Source organism: Macaca fascicularis, chromosome 8 (genome assembly GCF_037993035.2).
Source record: "Macaca fascicularis isolate 582-1 chromosome 8, T2T-MFA8v1.1".
Taxonomy (NCBI): Eukaryota; Metazoa; Chordata; class Mammalia; order Primates; family Cercopithecidae; genus Macaca; species Macaca fascicularis.
The window spans coordinates 119,645,603-119,667,480 of record NC_088382.1 but is presented as its reverse complement, the minus strand read 5'-3'; the positions used below and the strand labels follow the sequence as shown (position 1 = coordinate 119,667,480).

The window sequence follows — 21,878 nt, the reverse complement described above, 5'->3', positions numbered from 1 at the left end:
TGTATATATATAACTGGCATAATATATACACACACAAATGTATATATAACTGGCATAATATATGTGTATATATACATAATATATGTATAGATTATTATATATTACATATATACATATATTTTATATATTAGCATATGTATGTATTTCATACATACCATTATGTATATTATGTATATGTGTACATATATATTATTGACAGAAATAATATATGCAATATACACACATATATTATGTATATGTGTATATTACTGGCATACTATGATTGTATATTTATACACATACTATTATATATATTATAAAAATAATATACAGTAAAAATATTTAATCCTATTTAGAATATATAATTTTAATATAAAAATAGTTATATAATATATATACACATATAAATAATTTTAGCCAGCTAATTTATTTTCTAAATAGGGTTAACTCTTAGGACTTTCACAATTTCTGACTTAACACTAACCTATATTATTCTGTTCATTAGGTAAGTGGTGTTGCCTGTTTTTCAGTAAAGAACTATTACTGAATTAGCAAATAAATATTACCCTATTTTATGTTCTTACTTAATTTTTTATGACTTTGCTGCAGTTCCTTGAAAATAATAAAGACATTTCAATGTGGTTTCTCAAATAAAATAAATGCATTATTTCTCACCCTGAATAGTGAAAAATTTTTTAATGGTAGATTTTCTTGCTGATAAGAAAACAGACAGAAAACGAAACTAAATAAAAAATGGCTCTCTCTCCAAATTGTTGAATATTTGAGTTTCACTCAGTTGCAGTTCTCAAGTTTTTACTATTTTTCTTTTAACGTATGAGGTTATAGGCATCCTTTACATGTGAATAGCAATGATGGTATGACACACTGATTTGAAGAGTGAACGATGTAGAGACATATCATCAGACACATTTTTATATTACATGTTTATGTGTTCATAAGGTTGAGGAAAAATTTTCCAAAATAGTAGACAAATGAAAAGGAACAAAAATTTATTATTTTAATTTGAGAAAGACCAATTTCAATGTTGAAGACAGAACACCACATTATAAATAGGATTAAAATCAGAAAAATGAATTTGATTAATTTTAACTACAATTTTACTTATATATTTTGTCCTCCAAAAAATTGGGAGAGTTACTGTACTACCTTATCCTCCTAAGGTCCCTCCCACCAACAGAGATATAATATGATCAAGTTATTGATTTCACATCTAAACTTAACACTTGTTTAGATTAATCTTGGGTAATGTAATTTTTTAAAAAGAACTTCTACACTTATTTATGTATTTGGTTGAGGAAAATCTATTGTATTAAGCTTACATAATATGTTTTGAAAATAGGATGTGAGGGTCAAGTTAATAGAATTCACTTATGATGATCAAATTCTAGATTTTTGCATAACTGAAAAATGGCAAAAGGATATGATTTTCCATTGTCAGTGACACACAGCATTTTAAAATTGAGTTTCATTTAAAGTAATTAATTTTAATGGAGTAATGCAGAATCATGTTGAAAGGTTTGTTTGTTTGTTTGTTTGTTTGTTTTGATGGAGTCTCGCTCTGTCGCCCAGGCTGGAGTGCAGTGGCCGGATCTCAGCTCACTGCAAGCTCTGTCTCCCAGGTTTACGCCATTCTCCTGCCTCAGCCTCCCAAGTAGCTGGGACTCCAGGCACCCACCACCTCGCCCAGCTAGTTTTTTTGTATCTTTTAGTAGAGACGGGATTTCACCATGTTAGCCAGGATGGTCTCGATCTTCTGACCTCGTGATCCGCCCGTCTCGGCCTCCCAAAGTGCTGGGATTACAGGCTTGAGCCACCGCGCCCAGCCAAAGGCTTTTTATTAATCTACTTTCTTTGATAACTTTTCAGTTTGATGTTCCGTATACTACAATACTTTTAAGACACCTTAGCTTTAATAACAGGTTCATTTTACTAATGGAAAACCCAGATGAATACCTTGATGATGAAATTTGATTTCCCAGCATATAGCTTTGTGCAACACTGAAGTTTCAGCTTTTGATTATCTGTGAACCACCTTTTTCATGCTTGTCATCTATATGATGAAATTATTCAAAATATATGACACAGACTGTCATCAAGTTACTTTTAAAATTTGATAGTGAAAAGTGCAACAAACTATAATAAAAAGAAATAACACTGTTGCTCTGACAGTTTGAAAAGTCACAGCATCATTTCTTCTCTCCTTTCAGACTCATAATGAAATGGGAAAGGTTCCCTTGTCCCCCTCACAGGGCGTGTGATGGCGGTGTGGCTGCTTCTTCAGTGCCCCACTGCTCACACCTATAGGGGAGCATACAGACAGGCAGGGTGTGGGGTTCTGACCCCATGGCAGTGTCTAGGGGTGAATGTTTACAGCTCCTGAAACCCCAGTGGGTGGGTGTTACAGGGTGCTCTTTTAGTTTGCTGTCTATAGGCGGCTTGTGCTAACCAGCCCAATTAGATAGACCCTCTAACTTGTCACAAGGACAGAGGACTTTCTGTATCCCAGTGTTTCTTGCCTTGGTGTACCAGAAAAATCAGATCACACATGCGCTTGAAGAATGAGCGCAAGGTTTTACTGAATAGAAGTAGCTCTTAGCAGATGGTGAAGCCAGTAGGGAGATGGCGCCTGGCCTCACCTAGGTCCTTGGGGGTGGAGCCTTTGTCAGGGACCACTCCTTCTTCTACCCAGCACTTCCCTTCCCGTCTTCCGTGTCATTTAAAGGGACCATGCTCTTCCATTCCCAGCACTCCCATGTCAATATCAGGTAAGTAATAGAGCTTTAAATAAGGACAGTTAACAATAGTAAGCTGAAGAGTCCTCTTGTCTAAGAAATCTCTAACTTCACTTTAATTATAGCTGCTGAGTGTCAAAGGACATGAAATAATGAGAAGCCAAGAATAAAGAAATATTAAGTAACCTTCAGTGTGGTTTTACCACCACCATTTATAGAAAGCACAGGAAAAATAATCATTTGGATGATGTAAAATTATACCTACTAAAACATGCCTAAGGTAATAATTCCACACCATTAGATAAGGTACTCTAATGGATATTTTACTCATCAACTCTTTAAATTATGCAAAATTGCGTGCCAGGCTTTTATATAATTTGTACAATTAGAAACAAATTCTGCCCTTTATTATGCCTAGTTGCCTTTAATTTTGATATATGCTACACATTTAAATACCTTGTCCTTTTAAGAACTTGAATGTATGTACTCACATTAAGTAGCAAAACTCTAGTAACTCCTTCTCATTTCCCTTATTTTGCTCCTACCTGATATTTGTCTATAAGAATCACAGACAAAAAATTATGTGATGAACAAGAATTTAAATCCACAAGAGCTTTTCTTTTCTGGCATTTATAAATCTGATAAATCTACTTGATAACATTGTGATGCTAATAACACCATTATTATTGGCTTCTTTGCTTCTTCTCTTTAGAGGCCATATAGATTAATTCTATGATGTAAAATGGAACCATACTCCTAATTCTAATTTTCCATTTTGTAAATTTTCTCTTGAATATACTGAGTACTAAGGAAGAAAAATTAAATGAGAAAATAGAATATATTATAAATACATAATTCTATATTAAAATAAGATGCTATATTAAAAATAACTTACACAAAACGTTTTATTGACATAGCAATATCATGACAAACACATACACATACACACACGTGGACACAGGAGTATTTTTCTCATACTGAGCGGTAACAAGGATTTGTCCTAAGCAAAATGGAAAAACACAGCACTATTAAACATTATTCATTGAGGAAACTAGTAATTAAATGCAGAGCAGAGGTCCAGAGGATCAATCATAGATCTACCATAAACTAGATATATAATCTTGAGCAAACATATTTTTTTCATAAAAAAGATACCAAATAATTTCTAAATTCTATAATTCTAAATTATTGGCTACAGATTTAGTCAAGTGATGTTCATTTACTTAATATCCTATCTGATATCTGTCACATCTTATTGATATGAGCATTATCTGATTAATATTTAATGTCTTTTGGTTTTATCTCAAGATAAGCTGATTTGAAGAGTATCCATCAAAACCTTAGATTATATAAATTCACACAAAGATTGTATGTACATCTACCTATTAAATTTGCATATAAACTATGTGAGAATTATTTTTCCATCATATTCTTTTTTACCTGCAGTAGATTCTAAATTACTTAATGTCACTCAAGGCTTTTGTTTCTAAATAATTTTCAGAAATTGAGATTTCTGTAAACAAAGCAACTTTTTCACTGACCTTCATTTGTACCCACTTGCAGTAAATGATATTCTAGAAAAGTACTAAGATTTTTGTCCACTTATTCACAAAGGATGCAATAAGAATGTACTATTGCAGACAGACAAAAAAGGAATAAAGAGAGATAATCCATGCTCCTCAATCCTGAGAGATTAAATGGATTTGGGAAAGAAGAAGTCACAGACAGGGAGTAAAAATAATATTGACAACACTAACCACAAAATTAATAAACAGAAAAATAAGATGTAGACAACTTCTATTGAGTCAATTATGTGGAGCCACATGTATATGACCAACTGTAGAAATCTTATAAAATTCACTAAACAAATTGTATAGGCAGTGAATTACAATGCACATGATATCCATGTTACTAAAATTATTATAGCCATTTTAAAAAGTTTTGTATTCCATCTTATAGGTATGGTTAAATTTGAATTCTATGTAAAACAACTTTTAGAGATTAAATACACAGGGAAAAGGCACATCCACAAAGGTGTGTGTTATAGTTTTGATTATCACAAATCCATCACATCATTGGAAGTACCTAACTATATAAGTCTCTAAAAACATTTTTATAAAACCAAAATCCCCAACTGTTTACAACACTCTACCCCTAATCTCACTCTGCCCATATAAAAAGGATGATACTCTTGAGAAAGATAATTATGTTTATCTTTAAAGAAGTAGCAAAGAATCTTGATAACATCAAGATACACAAAAAATATATGAGGCATAAAAATACAGATATGAACTTAAAATAATTTAATGAAAAGTAAAACATTTCTTAGGCCATTTTTATAAAATTATAAATTTTATCTTGTGGAAAGATTAGAATAAATATTCCACCCATTCTAAAATGGAGTTTTCTCTACTGGAAAAGAGAAATGAATTGTAAACTAGATACCTCATATATATTTGCTGGCTTATAGATTAAGGTAGGGTCAGGATTCCAAATTTGACAATTAGGTATTAGTAGTAAGATTTTCAGAATTGTCCAAAACTGAAACTGTTGGTTACTCATGTTTTCAATCTCACCTCAATGCCCTCAGGGAGAACGCTGATGAAAGTTCCATACTTCCTGGAAGATCTCATGATATTGAAGGTTTCCATGATTAGAGGACTGGTTTCTTCCTTTTCCCTTCTAACACCCTCACAAATAAATTAAATCATGCGTTGTCCTACCTATATATCACAATTACATCTGTCATGCTTTCTATCTAATGACACCTGGATGGAAAACAAAGAGCTCTACAAATTTGCCTACTATCATGTTTGAAACGTTCCATATTTTGTCACTATTTTCACTGACTTCATTAATTGTCAGTTTGGGATCTCTCCCCAAATCAAGTAAATACAGTCATATAGACATAAACAAAACAAATAAAATCACTTATAAAAAGAACGAGATATTTTATTCTTAATACATCATTGCATTTTTATAGAAAGGCATTCATTCACCATCACAGGTCATAAAAAAGACAGACTCAAAAGATTCACACTTCACTGCATATGGTATTAATGTCTCTCAATATTTTTCTATTTTCTCCTCTTACATTTGGCAGATATTAGAAAAATAGGAAGAAACCAATGTTATCCAACAATATGAATATTGTCAAAAAGATAACGTGATTTTACACTTGGAATAGCAATCATTTCCAAAATTCTCTTCAACTCACTAACACACCTTTAAAATCACATTACCATATTATACCTAGGAAATAATACTGTCATAGGCTAGTTTTTCATGAAATTTTAGTCATTAAACAGGGCATATTGTGAATATTAGCAAATCTGGAGTAATACAGACTTTCCCAATGAAACAAAGGCATACGATAAAATGAAAACCAAATTCAGTTTTCATTTTGATGTATTAACTATGTTTCTTCAATATGGATAGTCTGTGTTTCTAATATAACAGAATGGATAGGACCTACATTTTCTCTTCTAAGGCAGCACAGTAAAATATTCTAGGTCTCTGTGAAATTTTAAATATAAAACAAATTCTTTTATACATGATACATAAAGGTTTTAGTAACCTATAAAATATCAAATGCATATGAATGTGAAAATTTAAAGAGAGCTATACTTCCTGAACAAATTTATGATTTAACAAGAATCACCAAACAATCACCTCCAGAAAGAGAAAAGTATCCTTTCATTTTGGGCACCTACAGAAAAATCATTGGGATTTTTTTATGATGGTTAAGATAATATATTTCTTAGAAAAATCTTCCTTTTATGAGGTTTGAAACATACCCAGATGATTTCAACATTTTTTTTGTTAGTTAAAATAAAGTGAATATTGGCTGTAAGCCAGAAAAGTAATTCCATTTTTTAAAGGGTTTTAGCTTAAAAGTCTTTTGAAAAGAAAATGATTTTCACTTGCTTCATACAACAGCAGCAGCAAACTTTTTGGCAAGAGGTTTGGGGCTTCACATTATCATAGCATTACAGACATGGAACTATACACAGACTCATTTATCTTAACACTGGTTTGGTATTATTTTCTCTGGAAAAAATGTTTTAAAGATGCAGAAAACCTTTTTTTATTTGACTCAGTAGTAGTAGGTAAATAAAGAAATTTATTACAGAATCAAAATTGATGAACTATAAAACAATGAACAGAATTACCTTCAAGAAGAAAAAGGGGGAAGGTTTATCAATTGCCTTATCAAAATTTTCCAGCATCTGAAATTTCTTGTTCTGATTTTCTGAGGTTAACATTAAGCATGCATTTTCTATATCATTATTATTTGTACTTTATTAGGCCATAAGATATTTTTCAGGTGGCAATGAAAATACTCAGCAAGTGAGGGCTAAAAGAATTTCTAAGCATTAATTTTGGAGCTCAAACATGGAAACTGGTAGAAAGATCATTTTATTTGTTAACAGAAGTTAAAATTAATATAAATTAATCAGAGTATAAAAATGTATTCCCTTTATGGAGTCGATTAGGACAGATGTCAATGACTTCAACTCAAAAAGCATTTCAGAAAAGAGAAAAATTTAGGCACAAGTTGGAATCAATTATTTCATTGCAGTCTATTTACCTGCTCTGTAGGATGATGGTGATTACTGCACAAGAAAAATTTACCTGCTAGAGTACATCATTAACACTTGAATTTTAACATATGTTAATAGTAAAATGTCACTGCATAAATGAAGCTTATGTATTATCTCCTGTTAGAATTTATAATATCTTCTCTCTTGGTTTCCATAACTACTCAATATAATTTTAGATTGAACTTTGAACTCCAAGGCATTAGAAGGCTACCGAATGAAAAATAGAGAAACTAGAGCGCAAATATATTACCATGAACTTCATACTAAAATAGGAAGTGTTTTTGCAACCCTGGGGGCCACAATCCTAACTATATATTACAAACTTTTAGAGAATTTTTAAAAATACTGATGTCTGGAGTCAACCACAGACCAATTGAAGACAAATCTCAGTCTCAGGTATAAGGCCAAGATTTTAATTTTAATTATTTAACTTCCATTACTTAAGATAACACAGCAGTTCATAAGTGACTCTTGGAATCTCTTTATTATCATATTGTTTAAAATAGTGTATTAGTACCTTCTCACATTGCTAAAAAAGACATGCCCAAGACTGGGTAATTTATAGAGGAAGGAGGTTTAATTCATCACTGTTCAGCATGACTGGAAGGCCTCAGGAAACTTGAAATCATGGCAGAAGGGGAAGAAAACACACTTATTCACATGGTAGTAGCAAGGAGAAATACTGAGCAAAAGGGGAAAAGCCCCTTGTACAACCATCAGATCTCGTGAGAACTCACTCACTATCACAAAAACAGCGTGGAGGTAACCACCCCCATGATTCAATTACCTCCCACCAGGTCCTTCCCAGGATAACTGGGAATTTTGTGAACCACAATTCAAGATGAGATTTGAGTGGGGACACAGCCAAACCATATCGGCTAGAGAACTCTGGTATAAAAAACTACCTGGGTTTGAATCTTAGATCAGCCTCACTATGCATAGGAACTTAGCAAGTTTCCTAATTTTGCTCAGTTTTCTCATCTGTAAAATAGTTATAATAATAGTACCTGCTTCACAGAGTAGTTTCAAGCAAATAAATAGAAGCAACTTGGGATAAAACAAGATGTATGGGTTCAATGAATAATAGCTGCTGGAATTTTTATAATTATTATTATCAAAATGGATTTTTCAATTCTTTAGCACCACCTTGAATACAGTATTACTTCTTGTAATTATAGACACAGAGATATGCCCAAATAAACAAAATTAAACATCTATCACAAAAGGAAAACAGTTTGGTTTAAACTATTTCAGTGATTGGCTCTACTACTTTCAGATAGTTAATCATTACCAGTGATTCATGAACCATTAGCTGTGGGAATTTGCACTCTGCATTTCAAAAATGAGAAAAATAAGCACAATCTTTAAAGTATTTTCTGCTTTTAATGCTATGAGTGTATTTTAGAACATAATAAATGCTAAAAAAATTGTGATACTAGGTTTCATAAAAAGCAACATTAATAAAATTTCTAAAACTATCCTCAACCAAAATTTTCAAACAGCTAACGTTGACAAATATGTAGAGGAAAGAGAACACTTGCATATTGTTTGTGGGAATATAAATTAGTGCATCCATCATCGAATACAGTATAGAGATTCCTCAGAAAACTAAAAGTAGAACTACCATATGTTCCAGCAATCTTATTCCTGGGTATATATTCAAAGGAAATGAAATCAGCCACTTGTAGAGATTGTTAAATTCCCATGTTCATTGTAGCATTATCTACAATCACGGAATCAACCTGTGTGTCCATCAGCAGATGAATGGATAAAGACAATAGGGCATATACATACAACAGAATACTATTCAGCCGTAACAAGAAGAAAATCCTGTCATTTCTGACAACATAGATGAATCTGAAAGACATTATGTTAAGTGAAATAGGCCAGGCACAGAAAGACAAATACCACATGATCTCATTTACATGTGGAATCTAAAAAATTTAAACTCATAGAAGTAGAGAGTAGCATGGGTTGGATGGGATGTTGGGGAGATATTGGTTAAAGGATACAAAATTTCAGTTAGATAAATAGGATGAATAAGTTCAAGAGACCTATTGTACAACACAGTGACTACCGTTAATAACAATATATTGTGTTATTGAAAAGTGCTAATGGAGTGGATGTTAAGTGTTCTCACAACAAAAATGGTGAATATGTGAGGTAATACATATATTATCTTGAATTGGCCATTCCATAATGTATACGTATATTTCAAAACATGTTGTATATAATAAATACCTATAATTTTATCAATTAAAAATTAAATGTTAAATAACATATAGCCAACACATTGCAGACATGATTCTTAAGAATTAAGTGTTTGTGGCAAAATATGAGAGTTCTATTCTCTAATTCCCCTGCCTTTTCCCATGATGAAAATCATACGGCCATGTTAAGGAAGCAGTCTGAGCCACAGTAGTTGAAAGTCTTTTCTGGCAAATGGGAAAACTTTAAAAACACATATACCAGTATATTTACGGTCACAAACAAAATGGTAGTCAGTAGCATAATTCATTCACCAAAAAAAGGCACCAAAAGAGTTTTTCAGTATTATGTGGTGTTTTTTTTTTATTTTTATTTTTTTTTTTTGAGACAGAGTCTTGCTCTTGTCGCCCAGGCTGGACTGCAGTGGCACAATCTGGGCCCATTGCAACCTCCACCTCCCAGGTTCAGGCAATTCTCCTGCCTCAGCCTCCTGAGTAGCTAGGATTACAGGCGCCCACCACCACACCCGGCTAATGTTTGTAGTTTCGGTAGAGACGAGGTTTCACCATGTTGGCCAGACTGGTCAAGAACTCCTGACCTCAGGTGATCCACCACCTCGGCTTCCCAAAGTGCCTGGATTATAGGTGTGAGCCACCTAGCCTAGCCTGGCCTCAGTATTATGTTTCTGTTCATTTTTTTTTTTTAATTCTGTAGTATTATATAAAGCTTCAACACAAATATTATATTTTAGTCATATAAAAATATTGCCTATTTTAAAATTGTAGCAAATAATTATAACAAATAGAAACAAGTAAGCATGGAAATAGATGAAACTTTTTTTCCTTTTTTTAAATTTTATTTTCAGTTTAGGGGTACCTGTGCAGGTTTGTTTTACAGGTAAACTTGTGTCATGGGGGTTTGTGGTACAGATTATTTCGTCACCCCAGTAATAAGCCTACTACCCATTAGTTATTTTTCCTGATCCTCTTCCACCCTTCACCCTCCAATAGGCCCCAGGATGCGTTGTTCCCTTGTATGTGTCCAGGTGTTCTCATAATTTAGTTTCCACTTATAAGTGAGAACATGCAGTATTGGTTTTCTCTTCCTATGTTAGTTTGCTAAGGATAATAGACTCTAGCTCCATCCATGTTCCTGCAAAGGACATGACCTCATTATTTATGGATGCATAGTATTCCATGGAGTATATGTATCACATTTTCTTTGCCCACTCTATCACTGACAGGTATTTAGGTTGATTCTATGTCTTTGCTATTGTGACTAGTGCTGCAATGAACACACATGTTCATGTGTCTTTATGATAGAATGATTTGTATTCCTTTGGTTATATACCCAATAGTGGGATTGCTGGGTCAAATGGTAGTTCTGTTTATAGGTCTTTGAGGAATTGCCACACTATCTTCCACAATGGTTAAGCTAATTTAAACTCCCAACAGAGGTGCTTAAGTGTTACTTTTTCTCTGCAGTCTACTCAGCATATGTTATTTTTTTACTTTTATTAATAGCCATTCTGACTGGTGTGAGATGGTATCTCATTGTGGTTTTGATTTCCATTTCTCTAATGATCAGCGATGTTGATTTTTTTTCATATGATTGTTGGCCACATGTCTGTCTTCTTTTGACAAGTGTCTTTTCCTGTCCTTTGCTCACTTTTTAATGGTGTTATTTGTTGCTGTTTTTTTTTTTTTTCTTGTAAATTTGTTTAAGTTTCTTATAGATGCTGGATATTAGACCTTTGTCAGATGGATATACGCAAATTTTTTCTCCCATTCTGTAGGTTGTCTGTTCACTCTGTTGATAGTTTCCTTTGCTGTGCAGAAGCTCTTGAGCTTAATTAGATTGCATTTGTCAATTTTTTGCTTTTGTTGCAATTGCTTTTAGCATCTTTATTATGAACTCTTTGCCCATTCCTATGTGCAAGATGGTATTGCCTAGGTTGTCTTCCAGGGTTTTTTATAGTTTAGGTTTTACTTTTAAGTCTTGAATCCATCTTGAGTTAATTTCTTGTATATGGTGTAAGGAAGGGGCTCAGTTTCAATCTTTTGTATATGGCTAACCAGTTATCCCAGCACCATTTATTAATTAGGGAGTCCTTTCTCCACTGCTTGTTTTTGTCAGGTTTTTTGAAGCTTAGATAGTTATAGGTGTGCAGTCATAATTCTGAGTTCTCTATTCTGTTCCATTGATCTATGTATCTGTTTTTGTACCAGTACCATGTGGTTTTGGTTACTATAGACCTGTAGTATGATGCCTCCAGCTTTGTTCTTTTTGCTTAGGATTGTCTTGGCTATTCAGACTCCTTTTTGGTTCCATATGAAGTTTAGAATAGTTTTTTCTAGTTCTGTGGATAATGTCAATGGTACTTTAATAGGAATAGCATTGAATCTATAAATTGCTTTGCGCAATATGGCCATTTTCACAACATTGATTCTTCCCATTCATGAGCATGGAATGTTTTTCCATTTGTTTGGATCATCTCTGATTTATCTGAGCAATGTTTTGTAGTTCTCCTTTTAGAGATCTTTCACCAAGGGATAGAGTTTTTTTTTTCTTTTACTATGAAGAAATATTTAGATTTTAAAACAGACTGAACACAGAGCTGGACCAACATTTTCAAAAGCACAGTTAGTCCAAGATACTGAGAGAAAAAAAAAAATTGTCTTATGTTAAAAATAGATGGTTCCTTTCCACACTACCTGGAGAAGGGTTCCTACAGTGTCCTTCTGGATTCCCATTGTAACAAAGGGGAACTCATGATGTCTGGAGCCCTTAAGGTCCTGCAAATGAAAGAGGAGGATGTTCTCAAATTCCTTGCAGTAGCAACCCACTCAGATGGCACCAACCTTGACTTACAAATTGAACAGTATATCTACAAAATGAAAAGTGATTGCATCTATAACACAAATGTCAAGAGGAACTGATATAAGCTTCTGCTGGCAGCTTGTGCCATTGTTGCCATTGAAAACTCTGGTGATGTCAGTCTTATACCTTCCAGGAATCCTGGCCAGCAAGCTGTGATGATGTTTGTTGCTTCCAGTAGAGCCACTCCTATTGCTGGCTGCTTCACTCTTGGAATCTTCACTACCAAGATCCAAGAAGCCACATCTGCTGGTGATTACTGATCCCAGGACTGAGCACCAGCCTGTTAGAGTCATCTTATGTTAGTCTGCCTACCATTGCTCTGTGTTACACAGACTCTGTAATATGTGCATATTGACTTATCATACAACAAACAGGGAGTTCACTCAGTGGGTCTGATATTGGGAATGCTAACCTGGGAAGTTCTGTTCATGGGTGGCACCATCTCCAGGAGCTGGCCACTGCTTAAAAACAAATGCTGTGACCAAGGAGAAATTTCAGGGTGAATGAAATGCTCCAGCTCCTGAGTTCACTTCAACTCAGTCTGGTTTGAAGACATTCAGGTGACCACTGTACTTATTCAACAGGTCCTTACTGAAGACTAGAGCACTCAGCCTGCCACTGCAGTGGGTCTGCAGCTCCCACTGCTCAGGACACTGAACAAATAGGAGCAACCACTGAGTGGTCTTAAGCTGTTCTTCCACAGGCTCTTAAACAAGATGGAAACAAAGATGATCGAAAATAAACATCAGTTTCTTAAAAAAAAAAAAGTTATCTATATCCTATGAAGATTTTAAGCATATAAACTGTAGAAAACTGCTAATAATCTGTTCTGAATAATGTCTGACACAATTATATATATATACACACACACACACACACACATGCACACACACATACAGAGAGACAGACTTGATGACATTTAAAAACTACTTTCCATTATTTCTCAACAAGGTAGCTTTGAAATTTTTTGTTCAAACTGGAGAAATTAATTTATCTGATCCTTGCAAATATTTCACAAACTGGTAAAACAAAAAAGGGAAGAATACAGGAAGTAATTTCCCAGTAAGGATATAACAGTGAAATATCCCTGATTGGTTATCCAGAAAAACCCGGCAGTTTTTTCTGCAGGGTAGTTGAGAGATAGAACATAGTGAGAACCTATTGTCTCCATAGGAATAATAAGTTGTGCCAAAACAAGAAACCAATCAACGGCAGTAATTCAGCAAACTGAAGTCATTTCAGTTCAGCCAATCTTACTGAAAAACAATTGCAGTCTTGAAAATGGGAAGGACTAAGTGGTTATCCAGAGAGAAACTCAGCAGGGATGACATTTTTCAAAGTTCACAGCCTGACACTTCAAATATGCAATGTATTTAAGGAAAGTGATTGAAAAAAAATCCTAATGTTCTGAGAATAAATTTACTACCAAAGTAGAAATGCAGTTAAGAGTGCTTAGCAGCTCTAGGATGTTTCAGTTTTAGGAAGAAGCATTTAAACACCAAAGATTTGGATGATCACAATTTCATCTCCTTCACTAACTCATACTTTGACTACTCTGTGAATTAATAGAAGAGAGGGTCAGTATTATCATTATTATCATTATTGTTATTATTATTATTGAGATGGAGTCTCACTCTGTTGCCCAGGCTGGAGTAAGGTGGAGCAATCTCAGCTCACTGCAACCTCCACCTCCCAGGTTCAAGTGATTCTCCTGACTCAGCCTCCCAAGTGGCTGGGATTACAGGCTCAAGCCACCACACCAGATAATTTTTGTATTTTTAGTAGAGACAGGGTTTCACCATGTTGTCCAAGCTGGTCTCAAACCCCTGACCTCAGATGATCTGCCCATCTTGGCCTCCCAAAGTGCTGGGATTACAGGTGTGAGCCACTGTGCCAGGCTGGTCAGCATTATTTATGTGGAAACAATGTAGAATAAACAATCCATTGTTGTTCACTAAGATTCTGCAGGAGGCAGTGTTCATCCAAGGGCACCTGGAGCACCATGTATGTCTGTTTCCAGCAGACAAACAGGACCTTTCTTCCATATCTAAGCCTTGGTTTCTACCACAAATCAGTATCAGCTCCAAAGACAGTATAAAATAGAGATGGTGCAATTATACTACAGGTGTAGACTTTCTAATTCTGGCTCTGTCCATGTTGGATTACATCCCCAAAATCATGTTAGTTGACCTCTCAAACATTGCTGAAAAGCAGTAATTCACCTCAATATCTAAAAATAGCATAAACATTAATAGTTCAAATGGTATTTATTAATTTCTGGTCAATATCAGATATTGAGTATACAAGACAATTGAAGCAGGGCCACATTCTTTAAAAATCTTTCAGAAGCATTGGCACACAGCTAGGACTCCATCCATGTTACATGATAAACTCCATCAAATTGACTTAAGAAGAAAAACAGAAAACGTATTGTTTAACTAACTGAATAATGCATGAATAAAACTAGCTTCAGGTGTAGTTCGATTCAAAGGCTCAAAACATAGCATCAGGACCCTGTTTTATTTCTCTCCACTGAATACTGCTCTGCCCCAAAAGCTGGTTTTATTCGCATATGGGTTTTTCCCTCAAGGTGCAAGATCTGTGCAACAGTTAGAGACCAGCAGTGCCAGGTGCAAAGTCAAAGGTTGGGAGAAAGGAGAGAGAAGGGACCTTAAGTAGAGAGAGCGTCTCTCTTCTAGTAGTTAAACAAAAATCCCGTGTGTGCCTCTTTTTGTCCTGAATAGGGTCACAATGTGACCAGAAGTATGAGGATGCTAATGGGCTTATGTCTTTGGAATTAGGCACAGGGTCAACTTCACCCAAACCATGAGGATAGAGAGCAGGAGAAAAAAAAAAAAAAATGTTTCTCATTGTGAATTGACTATGTGTTATCTGACAAAGGAGCAATGAATGCTGAGGAGGTCAGCACCAGGTATCCAAGACGTATCTTAAAGACTGTTTGTTTTAGGGAAAAGGCTATTTTCCTGGAAGGCTGACTACTGGCCTATCATCTCCAGCTGGGAGCCTGGATAAATTCCTAACTTTACCTCTGTGTCACAAAAGGATAGAAAAGTCTATTGTGTCTAGTGGAAAGTTTTTCTCTGTAGAATATACTATAAATGTGGAATTTTTTCCTAATGAAGACTTTTTTTTCTTTCTGCTTCCTTCTCAGATTTCTTTTTTAAAATATTCTTTCAAAGACCTCAAGGAGTTTAATATACAGAATATCTTTATTTATTTAAAAAAAACAACAACAACAGCAAATGTAGCTAAACCATATAAAATTTAAGGTTGGCACAGCAAAGTTCCTGCCTATTTTTTTAAGCTGTAGCAAAGCAGAAAAGGGGTGTAGATCCTGCTGAGGGTAGGCCACAATGACAACACATATTTACCAATGGAAACGGGGCTCCTGCAGTCAGGCTACCAAGCAAGGCAAGCCTAAATTAGCATTTCTGGGACACAGCCTCCAAGTGTGCCCTGAGGGAACAGTACTGTAGACAGTTGAGGATGGAAGACCAGCAACTGGGTCAACAGTGTGGAGCTACCCTGCTAGGAGTAAAATAATAAAATAAAGTACAGAATAAAATTAAGTCCTCGTAAGAAGTCTTTATTAGTCTTTCTGAAAACCAGGTGAAATTTCTGTCTAGAAAAATACATAAGTGCACACAAAATGTTGTATTCAGTTACAGGGAGATCAAATCTGCCCTAAAGTACAACTATAAACACCTCCATGAATGTAATTCCCAAGTTAAGAGACCCTGTTATGAACTAAAAATATGAAGTCATCCAAGCAAATAATTTCTTGTAAGAATAGTGTTTTAAAATAAAGCACCTTACAATAAAAACAAATACAGGAATAGATTGTAATAAAGAAAGAAGCCTTATTGCAGAAGCATATAATCTGAAGTGATTGCATGTATACTCAAAATACACATTAGCTTGGTATAAGATAACTACCTTGCTATATTAAATGTGACAATAAATGCCAGGAGATATGTATTAACAAAGAATTTTACATGACACTCTAAAATACAAAATGTGGAATATTTTAGTGGAACCATTCCCACATAGTGGTATAATCAATTCAAAGACTTTAACTACATTGATTTTAAGAAGCTATTTTATTTGAGTGTTTTCCAAGTATTCTTAACTTTTCATTTTTGTGAAGTTTCATTTCATACACTTGATCTCAAAAAATAACCTCTTCAAGAACAACAACCCAGGAAACAAAATCCATTTATCATCTCCATAAACTTAGTCTGAGGCCACTCTTTCAGGGTCTGTCATTGCACATATCACACTCAGTAAGCTGAGTGACTAGCTGGGTGACCCAGATTCCTGGAGGTCCCCACCATGTTTTAGGAGCTTTAACGCTTCAGCGAGTTAAATTGAACCACAAAAATATGCATTTACTACTAGAAAAAGCAACTGCATTTATAGAAGGTGAATTAAAAAAATATTTGGTATCAGAAAAACTTCTAGATTGTCTCACACATGGTCACACATTTAGCATTTTCTTATTATTTCAAAGGAAAGATGAAATGGAAACAGCATTCAAAAAAACAAATATTTATCATCTAAATCATTATTTTAAGTTGCAAAAGTACTCAATCTAGCTAATAGGAAGTTCAATCTCAGAATTCTAAGAAGAAAAACAAAAACAATAAAATGTATAGTTTATAAACTTGAATTAAAGCAAAAAAGCAAATGGGGTAGGACGTAAAACACAGAAATATGTTCTATTAAGTCTAATGCCCTCTTTTCTTGGTTGCAATAACTTAAATGATGATTATATTACTAAAATTCCTATCTAAGAAAGTTCAGCACAGAGTTAACATGACTAGCACCCTGAATAAACCACACTCCTCTGAGTTCATCCCACCTTCTATACTACCCTGTATATACACTGGCAGGACACAGAAGAAAAACAAATAACTTCATTTCAGTGGACTTCAAATTCTGGAGACATTGAGTGGCCCCTTAATGGTTCAAGTTACATGTTCTGTGATATAAAATGCATAGCGATTTCTTTATAACATTGGCTTGAAGGATCAGAATGAATAGTACTGGAACAAGCTTTAATAAAATGTAATTACATTTGGACCTTAATATATGATATTGGTTATGATAAGTTCCATACACAGGACAGTGGTAAATAAGTGAATCTTCTTATCCCAGGAAAAATTATCTCGTGAGCCCCAGTTGAAACTATAAATGGTTCAAGAAACCTTAGTTTATAGGAAACTATAACTGACCAAATTAAAAGGCGTGACAGTGAAATTCAAAACTACCTTAGACTTTGGAATTATATTGGCATAGTTCCAGCACCTTACTCCTCCTTGGGGAAAATTTCATTGTTTCTCATCAGGTTTTTCTCATTAGCAAAATATAGATTATCATATTTTATAAACTTCATGGGAGAATTATTAAATGGAGTAAGTTTTAGAGCCAAATAATGCCTGGCAAATAATAAGCATTCAATGAAAGAGTCAACCAGAGTAAGAATGAAGTTAACAGGCAGTCAGCTGTTGATTTTCATAGTTCCAATATGCTCAAATTTCAGTTTTACCACTAGCTACCTAAGTATAAATAACTGATTTCTCCCAACATCATGGTTCAAATTTTAGTTATCACAGTCTATTAACTGAGTAATTACATAAAATATAAACTTTGTTGTAAAATCTTTGGTCTAAAAATCATAAATAATCAATGCACATCATAATTAGTGACCACATCATTTTTTTGGAGTCTTTTAGTGACTGGTCACTACATATCTATTATTCAGCCTCTGCATAGACAGCAAAGCATTTAGTTGTACAGCTTACTCATCACCTAGTGAGAAACCCAAATACCAGGAAGCAGAGAATAAATAATCGAAGGAGAGTACTGGTCAACAAAAATGAAAGTGAAGCAAACAGACAGAAATCTACCAAAAATAAAATACAAATTAATGTAATCGGAGCTATACCTAATGTTGGAAATGTTGACATTATTGGCATGCAAAAGACTCCAGAAACTCCAGATACGAAGTCAGAGGAAATGAAAACAGTGGTTATGAGAAAAAGAATGAAGATGTCCCAGAGGAAGTGACACATTGAGAGTACAAAGGGTAAAATTTTGGAAGCTGACCCAAATTTAAAAAGAATATGACAATTTGTTGCCAAGGCATTGAAGAGATACTGGCTCCATATTGTAAGTTATGCAACAAGAAGAAAATGACAAGCACTATTCAAACTTTTAACAAGACGTTTACAAACACCTATTAATGTTTAAATGTTTTAAAATAGTGTGCTAAATAAATATCAGTTTATTTTTCCATTTTTCTATAAATCTATAACAGACATCAAGAGTGTTTAATGTTGTAACAAAAATCTTTAAATGTCATAATCATAATTGTGTCCACTGATTATTAAGATTGTTTTGCATGCTGTCACCCTACGCACCATTTTTGTGGTTCTGGACTACCACACCAAGCACGGGCTGTGTGTGTTTGTTTTGAAGAGAGACCACTGTGTATCTTCCCTACTCTGCATCTTTCCCCTAAATTCTCTACTAATATAGAAGCTTACTTCCTGGGCTTGAAGTGTGAGGAGAAGGGCTGAGAGCAGAGGACATAAGGTCAAAAACTAGGCCGGGCACCGTGGCTCATGCCTGTAATCCCAGCACTTTGGGAGACCAAGGCGGGAGGGTCACGAGGTCAGGAGATCGAGACCATCCTGGCAAACCCTGTCTCTATTGGGGCAGGAGAATGACGTGAACCCCGGGGGCGTAGCTTGCCGTGAGCGGAGATCGTGCTACTACACTCCAGCCTGGGTGACAGAGTGAGACTCGGTCTCTAAATAAAAAAATAAATAAATAAGTCAAAAAACTAAGAATTGCTAAAAAAAAAAAAAAAAAAAATTAGGAAACAAGTAGTCTATTCTCAAAGTATGTATACCACACTCTCCTCTTGCTCATTCCACTAAATATGCAGTTCCTGATAACGAAAAAACATGTAAATTATGAAGAAATAAGTATATTATAGTTTTCACAACAGTCCTTTAAAAATTAGAAGCGATTGTAGAAAAGAAGATGTATTGAATCTAAATAAATCTCTCTGCCTGTGCAAAATTACCCTCTTCAATGCACTTTGAAATGCTTCATCCAGACTGGTTCTAAATGTCCCTATGGATTGTATTAGAAATATTTTGTAAAATAACCCAATGCTTTAAGCTTTCTAAGCATAATGAGTTGTAATAAGAGTGAAGTTGCAGCCAGAATAATATTTTCATTAATCTTTGTCAATTTAAGTTAATCATATAGTGATATTCTTTAGTGTGAATATTTTAAAATTATCTTATTTACTGGTATTACATATAATACAGAAAATTCAGAGAAGAATGAATCTATTTTCTGGTCCTAAATGGCAGGCAGCTGGATGTGAAATTATTATAAATGACATTCATACTAAATTACAGGCAGGTAAAAGTTTTGTTTAACATTTACAGAATAAATGGATCAATAAAAGACCACACACCCACACACACACATACACACACACACACACACACACACACACACAGCTGTTGTCTTAAATCTATTGAGAAATAGCTTCATTTCAAGAGATATATTGAATTTTAAAATAAGCAAGAAAACCTTGAGGGAAGACATAGATCAATGTCCCTTCTTCTCACATGGAAGGAAGGTTTCAGTTCATGCTTTTCTTTGAATTAGTTGCGAACGGAAGTATTTTTAAAACTACTTGATGTCAACTCATTTCTCAGGACAAAACTTTTCTGAGATTTAGTTTAATGAGTTGCAAATCAGAGAGAATGATAGTGTAAAGTCATTGTTTTGAATAGAAAAGAAAATGTATGAAAATCTTCTAGCACAATATCTGGAAAGGTGAATTGAGTAAGACTCACAGTAGAGTTAAACATTTGAATTTGCATTCTGAAACTTAGCTATTAGATATTGATTCATGTCTTGCAGTGGCTTACTAGCAGTACACTGATTTCAGGTTATCTTATCCAACACTTATTGGCTATGGGATTTGGAGAAACATAATTAACATCTCTATAACTTAGTTTTGCCTTATGTAAGATACAAATAATAACAGTACTTACTCTCAAATTCCTGGTGATAGTTCTCATTTAGTTCAATGAGATAATATATGTAAAGCACTTACCACAATGCTTGGCATGAAATAAGAACATTCATTTATATCATAAAAAATACTGAATACCTACTATATAAATGAAGAATTTATCTAAGTGCTAGAGATATAGCAGTGAACCCAACAAAACCACTACACTCAAGTAGTTCATTGTGGGAAAACAGGCCTGCAAAGTATTTCCAAATCACATAAAAGATTATTCTATTAGATGACCATTTCCGGTCCTAAATGGAAGGCAGCTGAATATGTAATTATTAAAAATGACAGTAATATAAAATTACAGGCAGGTAAAAGTTCTGTTTAATATTTACAGAATAAATGGACCAATAAAAGACCATCTATATATGTGAGGAGGATAAAATGTAACTAGAGTGTGTGAGTACAATTTTAGTGTAGTGCTCAGAGAGGACTTCTCTGTAGTGATAGATGAGCAATCCTGAAGGATGTGAGACAACAATCCATTATGCAAATGTCTAGAACTAGCAGGTGCAAAGGTCTAGGATGAAAGTTTGCTTGGCATGTTAGGAATTACTAGAAGGCCGGAGCAGCCAGAGTACAAAGGGTGAGGAAGTAAGGTCCAAAAAATAGTAGAGAACAATACTCCAAGGGAAATATGGTGGAATAACTAGGCAGCATAAAGCGCCACCTTTTACTGAATTAAAAGGAGATCAGGCCTGGTACAGTGGCTCAAACCTGTAATCCCAGCACTTTGGGAGGCCAAGGAGGGAGGATTGCTTGAGGCTAGGAGTTCAAGATTGACCTAGGCAACATGACAAGACCGTGTCTCTACAAAAAAAAAAAAAAAAAAAAAAAAAAAAAAAAAAAAAAAAAAAAAACCAAGTGTGGTGGCATGCCTGTTTCAAAAAAAAAGAGAGAGAAAGAGAGAAAGAACAGCTAACATGATTATGGGTATTTCTCCAGTTGCATTTATCTGCTTCTATTACTATTTTACTTATCCCTCAGGTATCAAATTTTCTGTGCTCTTTTCCTCATGATCTCCTTCTTCTTCCACCTGTTTGCCCTCCTCTTATGGTTGTTGTTATAGTTGTAGTTTTTCTCTTCCTTCTTCTCCTCCTCCTCTTCCTCCCTTTCTTTTCTTCTTTTTTTCTCCCCCTCCTTCTGATTCTTCTTCTTCTTTGGGGTAATCAAGATATTTGCCACATAGTACAATATAATTTACTTTTTTGACTTACCATGCATTCATCAGCAAAATCATATAATAGAATTATTTTGAAGATTATTGAGATAATGCATGAAAATAAATATTATCATGAGATATAATCAGCTGTTACAAAATAA

General features: G+C 34.4%; 1 long non-coding RNA gene across 3 annotated transcripts in view; it reads right to left on the bottom strand.

The window, feature by feature from the left end:
- LOC135964805 (uncharacterized) overlaps positions 1-21,878 on the bottom strand; it is a 568,134-nt gene that overhangs the window by 422,294 nt on the left and 123,962 nt on the right. The window lies entirely within an intron of this gene.